Consider the following 10365-nt stretch of genomic DNA (forward strand, 5'->3'; position numbering starts at 1 on the left):
CATCCATGATTCCAAACATTTTTTTTACAAATAAATAACTGAAAAGTGTGGTGTGTGTAATTATTCAGCCCCCTCAGTCAATACTTTTTAGAAACACCTTTTGCTGCAATTACAGCTCCCAGTCTTTTAGGGTATTTTTCTACCAGCTTTGCACATCTACAGACTGACATTCTTGCTCATTCTTCTTTGCCAAACTGCTCCAGCTCAGTCAGATTAGACAGCGTTTGTGAACAGCAGTTTTCAGATCTTGCCACAGATTCTGGATTGGATTTAGATCTGGACATTGACTGGGCCGTTCTAACACATGGAAATGTTTTGTTTTTCTATTGTTGCCCTGGCTTTACTGTATGTTTAGCAATCATCAGGAAATGTCTATGGGCAACTGACTACACTGAGACCAAAGGCGGCTGAATAATTACACACACACCACACTTTTCAGTTATTTATTTGTAATAAATATTTGGCATCATGTATGATTTTTGTTCCACTTCTCTAATGTCGCTGAAGCATCTCTCTTTTTAGCTGCTCCTAAATTAAATACAAAGACTTTTACGTTACTTCATTAACTTTGTTGTTCTCCAAGCTTACAGATCAACTAGGACGTAAGTTTCAGCCGAAAATGATAGCGAGGCGTTTCTGTTGAGCTAGCATTTCAGCAAAAAACGTTATAAAATAAAAAAACAGAATAGCCGAAAAATTTACCGTAACAATAGCCACTTCTTAAATTCGTAGTATTCACAGACTGCAGTGTAATTGTTCCAAACTTAAACACTCACCTGATTGTTCGCGCCAGCAGTGTTGTTGGAAGACGACGCCATCTTTCACTGAGGGACAAGTTAACAGCAGCCCCCACCCGATACAATGCGCGCTACTTTGAGAGCATGGGAAATGACCACTTCTCACGTAGTGGCTGGGAAAACGTCTCATAATTGATCAGTTACGGCGTAATTTGTACACATTACTGCTTGAAAGAGCTTTAGTAACTGAGTTTTAGCAGTTATGCATGACATGTTTTCTAAACATTATCAAATAATACAGTGCAGGAGGTGTTTGATAAATTATGTTCATTCCCAGGTTTCCTGAAGGCAACATGAAAAATGGACCATCTTGAGCCTGCAGCGGTCTGCTGTCACTCATGATTCCCCGCCCCTCTCTGTGTAGCCACGCCCACCAGGCCAAAACGGGGCCAAAAGTCTGTAATTGAAAAATACAGATCTGAAAGTGAAAAAAAAATTGAAGCTGAGAGAAAAATCTGAACCTGAAGAATTTTTTTTTGTACATTAATTTAAAAGATCTGAATCTGAAAAAATGTAATCTGAGACTGAATAGATTTTTTAAAAATAATAATAATGAAAAAAAGATTACTGAAAATTTTTAAATAAAGTTTACTCAGAGAAATTATAGATAAAAGAACCATTGGGTTTTCAGTTAATACAAATATTCAAAACGTTTGATTTTATTTTAAATCCAACTCTCTTTTTCAAAGTTCACTCTAAAAATGTGACTTTTGCTGTCAGTTTACATATTTTCGATTTCAAATTTTTCTTTTAACTACACAAACATTATGGCCCTGATTTAACTCCATACAGATAGAGGTCACCTGACTCACTGCAGCCATGGCGTGATGTTTTGGTTGCAATGAAGCTTCCTGTTGACCTACAGCTTATCAACCACAATGACAGCTCGGAAATTCCTTTCAATGAACTTTTGCCAGAACGGGAACATGACCTTGCATCGCACCAGGATATCCTTGGGAAGCTGAAGTCCGTTCCTCTCGGTTCATGGCTGCAGCTTGTCAACAACTATTTTTGTTTAAAGTGTTCAAATTTGGCCACGATCGGTCTGGGTCTCCATGCAGCTGGATGTTTGCCTCCCAGATGGTGTGTGTTAGGTGGGTTTGGGTGATTTCTCTCACTATTGTGATCTTCTTCTGCCTTCTCTGACATACCTGAGAACACCAAGCTGTCCCTCATGGTGTTGGCCTGGAGCTTGATGACAGTACCTCTATCTAAATTCTGTACATTAATAAATCATTCATTTCTTTCTAATGATCTCCCTTTATTGAATATTTTGTATTAATTAATTTAGTTTAGTCAGTTACTGTTCTTACTGTGTTGGAGCAACTGTGACCACATCATCTCCTCAAGGATGATATAGTATTCTGATTCTGATTCTGAAAAAAGAAAACTACAGGTCGGCTGTTAACAAATGAATGCCATGTTAATTTAAAAATAGGTCATCCACTCTGAAAGTTCTCAAACACAGTTCAAATCAAACGTTGTTTTTTTGGACTGTTGTCAGACGGTGCATGTAGGTGCAAATGACACTATCACCATCACTGGTGATTTAAACCATACCAGTCTTGACTGCTGTGCCAACTTTCCAGCAGTGGACTGCAAAACCGTCCATATACTTTTGAACTTTCAGTTTGGAAACATGCAGGATGCATACAGAGACACTGACCTTAATGACTTCACATCATGTGCCATAAAGTTGCTGGAGAGACTGGTTCTTAGTCCGCTTGGCTTGCAGGTGAAACATGCTCTCGACCATGTTTAGTTTGTTTGCCAGCTTCTTAGAGGGGTTGATGCTGTTATCTATACGTCGCAGTGTGCTCACTTTCACCTGGTATTGGTGGCACTGTGATAATCATGTTTTTTAATTTTTTCACTGCCTTTAATACCATCCACCCACTTCTGCTAAGTAAGAAGCTGCTCAGAATGGGTGTCACCACCTCTAATGTCTCTCGGATTTCTGACTATCTGTCAGAGAAGCCTCAGTTTGGGTGGTGGGGGCACCCGGTTTGATGTGGTGGTTAATAATACTGGGGCATCACAGGGACCGGTCTAATCTCCATTCCTGTTTAAATGGTAAATGGCGCTTTTATAATAGCGATTTTCTACTCTGAGTGCTTTAAACGTTTTTAGCTGAAAATCAGACTGGTCTTTGATGTGAGGGGCCCAAACACTTACATCACCACTAACTGATAGACTGAAGACTGCTTACAAACCAGTCGTCAGAACATTAACTCGACTCAAAAAACAGGAAAGGTCATGTGAGGAAGTGGAAAGAAAGAGCCTTTTATTAGCTGTGTAGAGATATTAAGGCAATTTGAGCTCAAAGAAAAGGAAGAAAACATAGTATAGTGTCATACTATATATATACTATAGTGTCAACAGTGTCATAAAATATTGGTTCATATACTAAAAGAAGTAGCAAATGTTTATTTACCTTTCATCTGATAACATATATGAATTTCCATATTATATGGGAAGAAGTAAGCAAAACTTGTCAGCTTTTGGAAGAAATGAACTGGAATGCTGACCATGAGAAAGGCATGTCAGCATAACTAATGCTGAGGCTGAATGGGAGCAAATTCCCGCAGCAAACATCTGCTAGAATGCCAGAAAAGTAAACACTGTGCATATAAACACTATTTGTCCAAGCAGTGCATAGGCTGTTGAAGAGAGGTCTTAGATGCATCGTGGTAAATCATTGCCATATCAATGTAAACACCAAGCCCAGGAGCAGCACTTGGCGGTGGCTACTTTTGTTGGAGTAGCTGCAGTCAGAAATTGCAATCTGCATGACTCCCACTAGACCAAAATGACACAATCATTGTGCAAAAGAGACAGCTTGACTGTCTTTAAAAATAAACACATTTTCATTCAGTTGGCCTAGCTACAGGAGATCTGCATATTATACTGCATCCAAACACACTGAGGCCTGAGCAGCATGCAGCAGAATGAACATGTAGCTGCTTTTGTTGTTTACTTTCTACAATCCTCTTAAAGAACCAGTGTGTATTTTTTAGTTTAGTTTTTTGAAATACAGCATGAATATTATATTTAATTTGAAGTTTTCTTACAAGGAGTCTGGCTTAGCTCATAAAACCCTAGTATTCTCTGAATGGGTGCTGATTGGTCAGTAAAAGATTTTTGACCGAACACCCATTTACAAAAAGTTCAAGGTTTTTATTTTGACATGTTTATTGGCAAGGACCATAGAGATTAGGGAGGACAGCATGAAGAGGAAACGATTGGGACAGAATCAAACTTAGACCTGTGCGGTCTTTTTGCCATATTGGTGACTCTGTGAAGAGTGAAGATGTAGTGGCACCGCTGTTCTGCTCTGTTGTGGACTAACTTGCAAGAAAATTGGAGTTATAAAAAAATGACCACCCCCACCCCACCCCTGCAGCACCAGGCAAACCTCCACCCGCCCCACTTCTGCTAAACAGGTGAAAATAGATTTAAGAGCGACAGGACTCAGTGCTGCTGAATCTTTGATTTTATTTATTTTCTGCTGTGTTTTACTTGCATCCATTTGAAAGAGTGAGTGCAAACACAAAACATTAGTTTATTTTATATGCTGGAATATGCAGAAAATAGGTTTCAATGTTAAACAATTTCTTCACGTCAAAGACTGTTTCATCTAATTTAATGCTTGATACAATGTGCATAAAGTTAAAAGATTAAAACTAATAAAAACAAGTTTTAAAAAGAGACTTTTTCATTTGATTCAGTTTTATATGATGGATTATGCAGGAAAAGTAGAATTGGGCTGAAGTCTATTGCTTTATCATATATTCAGGTTGTGTATCGAGATTTTAAAAAGTAACTAATTACTTTTGAAAATAGTCATTCAGTAATTAGTAACTAATTACGATTTTCAAGTAACTTCACCAACACTGGTCATAACAACCAACAACTAAATTTGCCCGGGTTATTGCTTTAAAAAAATTCTTATACAAAAAAGAAACATCTGTAAATCCAGATGGTAACAGTTGCATATGTGAGGTCAGATACAAGTATCTTTATGGCCCATAGGCATCAAAGGTGCCAGGGAGAAATGCAGAGTGCATTCTGTGTCCCTAAACTACACTAGCATGACAAAGAAAAAAGATTAATAAACTTCATAGAGCCTTTTAAAGCCATATCATTATGAATCTATGACACTGAAGTTATTAGAAGGAGAAGAAAAAATGTGAACGTTGGTCCACATGGCCATGGCCATATAAGGTGCTCTACAACTGTACTGTATGTTCAGCTGCTCTCCATGGATCATCGGGTCATCCTGTTTTCTTGTTACTACAGCAAACAGGTCAGCACATTAAGGAGAACACATATGCATTTGTGTATTTATCTCCAGGAAAACATTTGTTAGGCAGATTGTTACTCCTGCATTTATTTAGTCACATTTGAATTGCTGTAATCCATTGTTCATTTGTCTAAGGAAAAACTCACTGGAACATCTGAGGGTTGTTCACAATGATGCTGGGAAGCTTCTGACTAAATCTTCTACATACTCCTTTATACTGTCGCTGATTCAGCTGCTGTGGCTGAATCATGGGAAGTAACAGACAATAAACAAGACACACAAGGGCCTCAAAGAACTTAATATAGATTATAACTCTAAGTCCAAACAGACTTTAGATTGCAGATAATAGTAAGCCTACAATCTAGAGACTAAACCAGGAATATATTCATAAAGACACTATTCAAAAGATTTGATTTGATTTAGGCCACTGGAGACCATTTTTTAATGTTTTTTTTTTTCTAATATCTGTGCCCATGACATGGCTCCCCATACAGATCTAATAATATGGTAGTGCAAACCCTCCAAAGCAGATCAAAGCCAACTATATCATTTACACAGACAAGTAGAAATAAAAATACCATCATTTTAAAATGCCCTTCACTCTCACACTCACTGTCAACTTTCTATCCAAATGGGTGTTTTTTGGAATTTCCACAATTCTGATGTAAATATTGCACAGATTTAAAACATACTAGGATCTAAATTAGCACCAATTTAATGGATTATTACATTTTTAAATATTATTAAATTATTAAATATTAAATATTAAATTTAATTTAAATAAAAACTTTAAGGACCTCTTGAAAATAAAATTGTAAGAAATGATCAGTGGATCAATTCAATTCAAATTTATTTATAGGGCACCAAATCATGGCACTTTGTAAGGCAAAGACCCTCCAATAATGAGATCAACTCCAACAATCAAAAGACCCCTTTGAGCAGGGACTTGGGGACAATGGGAAGGATTAACACCCTCTAACAGGAAGAAACATCCATACATCTACCGCGACTGGATGAAGGTGAGGATCATGTGCAAAAACTCTATAAGTCCTGGCTCGTGTAAGAGCGGTGCTATTGTCCTGCTGCAGGAGAAAGTAGAATAGATATATCTGCATTGGTGAGTGGAAAAAAGTCTTAAAAATTTACAGGCCTTGCTCTCCAAATAGGGCAGACGTGAACTGAAGGAAGGTGATCTATGTTTATCACTTCAAGAGGAAGAAAGAATGTTTTCTTATCAGTGTAGTCATTAATCATTTAATCTCATTTTCATAACATCTAAAAATATCAAAGTTCATTTAGCGAGCACTGGTCTGTGCCTGGAGTTCAGAGGCGCTCTAACAGCAGACTGACAGCTCACCCTGTTTTCACTGTTTGATCTGCACTTTATGAAACATAGGTAGCAGTAAAAAGAAAATGAATAGCTTAGTCTTCCTTTGCTAAGCACCTTGGCAAACGTGAGGAGCTGATGTTTAAAACGCAAACACATTAAATTGGTTACATTAAATTTCCATTAACTTTGTGATTCCCATGTAGATATTGACAGTTAACCATGTTACACACTTTTAATTAAGCAGTGTTTTTATTGTTAATATATTTTAAAATATTTTTAATCAAGGTGCAAACTTTCACATCCGTAGTGGGACGTGCCCACTCCAAAGTGATCTGAGGTCCAAACTTTTATTGGCTGTTTTTCATTACTTTTGATTCGACCTTTTCATGTTTCACATTTAAACTGTTTACCTTGCCTTGCTTGACATCCTTCTTTTCAGCACACCTCACAATTTACAGTTCATTTTTTATTTTGCAGTACTGTATTTAAAACAGTTGATCTAAAAATCACACAAAAATCATAAAATCCAAGTAGGAAAAGGTTGTTTTACTGTAAAAACCACAAACATGTTTAACAAATGATTTTCATAACTTGACATGCAAAAACAAATTGTGAATTCAAAAACTTGTTTACAAACCTTGCAATCAGCAAAGATATATGCACCTGTTTACCTAAAACTGCAGCCAAAGCCTCAGCCGTTTTTTTGTACAACCATTTAAATCAACTACTAAAACTAAAATGAGTGAACAATCAGGTGTTACAATAAGATGCCACAAAAATGATTTGTGTCACTCCAAAAAATAGTTTCTGTTCACCACAAGACAGAGGGGCACATCGCAGGGATAAGTTCTTCCCTTATCCCATCAGATTATGTTCAGCTGTGTTCCCCAGGTGTTTCCTCTCTGCCCTGATTCCCTGTTGTGTATATCTGTGTCTCCCTCCACCCAGTGTCACGATCTCCCTCATCCTTCTAGCTGTGTTCCTCCTGTTTGTATTCCTGAATTTCTGCCAGTTAAATCAAGGTCAAGTTTAGATCAAGGTCAAGTAAGTTTACTTTTAATGCACATTTCCAACAGCTCAAAGTGCTTTACAAACTAAAATGCAGCTAAAATAAGTAAAATACACAACAATGATGCAATAAAATATAAAAGACAATAAACACATAAAGTACTGTCTCACACCCAGCTTTGACCCCCACCAGTTTGCCTATAAGGGAAACGGGTCCACCGAGGATGCAATTTCCACTGCCCTCCACTCTGCTCTGCATCTGCTGGAGAATCCTGGGACTTCAGTAAGGATACTCTGCATTGATTTCAGCTTGGCTTTTGATACCATCATCCCAAACATTCTTATACCCAAGCTGGTAAATTTGCCCCACACACAATCAGTCAAGGTTGGCAACCGGAGATCATCCTCCCTGTCACTCAGCACTGACTCACCACAGGGATGTGTGCTGACTCCTCTCCTATACACCGACTACACCAATGACTGCACCCCCTCGCATCCCTGCGACATCATCATCAAATTTGCAGATGACACCACTGTGATGGGGCCATCACCAATGATAACGACACAGCCTACAGAGATGAGGTCCAGCTTCTGACAGAATGGTGTGATTACAATAACCTCACCCTAAACACCAGGAAAACCAAGGAAGTGGTCATGGACTTGCGCAAAACAAGAACTGATCCCCCTCCCCTCTCCATAAACGGTGACTATGTGGAGAGGGTGTCCTCCTTTAAATTCCTCGCCACCCACATTTTCAAGGACCTCTCTTGGTCCACAAACACATCAGCCCTAGTGAAGACTGACCTACTAGCAGTGTTGGTCAAGTTACTTGAAAAAAGTAATCGGTAACTAATTACTGATTACTTCCCCAAAAAAGTAATCCCGTTACTTTACTGATTACTTATTTTCAAAAGTAATTAATTACTTAGTTACTTAGTTACTTTTTAAAAACACGATTTACAACCTGAATAGGTGATAAAGTGATAGATCTTTCAGCCCAATTCTACTTTTTCTGCATAATCCATCACAAAATGTAATCAAATGGAAAAGTCCCTTTTTAAAACTTGTTTTATTAGTTTTAATCTTTTAACTTTATGCATCAAGCAAAAATTTAATTATATGCAACATTCGTGACTGGAAGAAATTTGTTTAACATTTAAACCTATTTTCTGCACATTCCAGCACATAAAATATTTTTTTGTGTGTGTTTACACTCAGTTTTTCAAATAGATGCAAGTAAAACACAGCAGAAAATAAATAAAGTCAAAGACTCAGCGGTCCTGTTGCTCTATTTTCACCTGTAAAGCAGGAGTAGGGTAGGCGGAGGTTTACCCTGGTGCAGGTGAGCCGCAGCGGTCAGTGGAAGAATCCGCGAGTTTCTCTGTGAATTTCCCATCACGTGGTAGCTACTCGGTGCTTGCTCGGAAGTTTAGGGGTTTTTTCGCTGTAAAAAGAAGTTTTCTTCCCACGCACAACGGACGCTAATGTTTTTGTCACTTTTTATGGAATCAAACTCAAAGTAAGGTCAGTACTTCCACGCTTTAAACGCTGCACGCTCATACTCTCTCCCGCACTCGATATATGATCCATTGTTGATCTGCACACAGCTGTTGTCACGAAAGTCGCACTCGGTTACGTCACTGTCATGAGACATTCTCGCAAAAAAAAAAATCACGGTTTTAGTAACGCAGTAACGCAGCGTTCCTACGGGAAAGTAACGGTAATCTAATTACCGTTTTTGAAATAGTAATCCCTTACTTTACTCGTTACTTGAAAAAAGTAATCGGATTACAGTAACGCGTTACTGCCCATCTCTGCCTACTAGTGTCAATCAAGAGTGTTCTGGTGCCCACCATCCCTGTGTGGTATGCTGGTTGCACAACAGCCAATAAGAAGAGACTCCAGAGGGTCATCAGAACAGAGAAGATGGTCAGCTGTCCACTCTCCTCCGTGGACTCTATTGTCAGCTCCAGATGTCTCTCCAGAGCCAGAGCAATTATAAAAGACCCCCTCAATCCTAACCACCATCTATTCAACATCCTGCCTTCTGGAAAAAGTTTCAGATCCATCAGGTGCAAGACTAAAGAACAGCGTCTTCCAGTGGGCTGTCAGAACCATAAACGCAAAGTAAGAGTGTGAGCAGACCTCTCCCATACAATCATTCTGTTGCTGCTATTTATTACGTTGCTGCCATTCCCTGTGCAATATTTTAGTCCTGTGCAATATTTTAGTCCTGTGCAATATTTCGGCAGATGTTCAATTTCCATTCCTTCTTTATTATTTATTATATTTTTTACAATGCCCTTGTATACAGCCCCAAACATCATGTATATAGCCTATATAGTGTTCTTATATTATTTTTCTTTTTTTGTATATTGTTTTCTCTACTTTTGAACTTTTGTGGTCTTGCTACCTAATTTCACTGTGCAAGCAACTGTGCAATGACAATAAAAATTCTGACTTCTAAAAAAAGTTCTAAGAAGGAATAATAGAGTCAGGCAATAAAAACAACTAAAGAAACAAATTGGATCCTGTAAGGAACAGGAAGCCAGTGTAAAGAGACCAACACTGGGGTTACATGTGCCTTCCATTTTGTACCAGTGAGCAGATGAGCAGCTGCACTTTGGACCAACTGGACATGGTAAATAAAAGACTGATTGTTTCCCGGAACCTGTAAGTGAGTGTGGCAGTTTGAGTGCGGTGTGTGCGAGGAGGAAAGTTTCCCGTGAGAAGCAAGCAGATCGACAGTGAGTGTGTGGAGCTGTGTGCAAGAGTAAAAGCCCTGTTCTCCTGACACTTCCAGTGGATCCCTGGACACCCTCTCCCCCAATTGTATATAGTGCACTCGGTGTTGTGTCAGTAAAGAAATGTTTCTTGTGATTCTGCGCTTGAGTCCATCCTGTTCCGCTGTGACAGAATAGTCCAGC

Source organism: Perissodus microlepis, chromosome 4 (genome assembly GCF_051167445.1).
Source record: "Perissodus microlepis isolate ML-2025 ecotype Zambia chromosome 4, ASM5116744v1, whole genome shotgun sequence".
Classification (NCBI taxonomy): Eukaryota; Metazoa; Chordata; class Actinopteri; order Cichliformes; family Cichlidae; genus Perissodus; species Perissodus microlepis.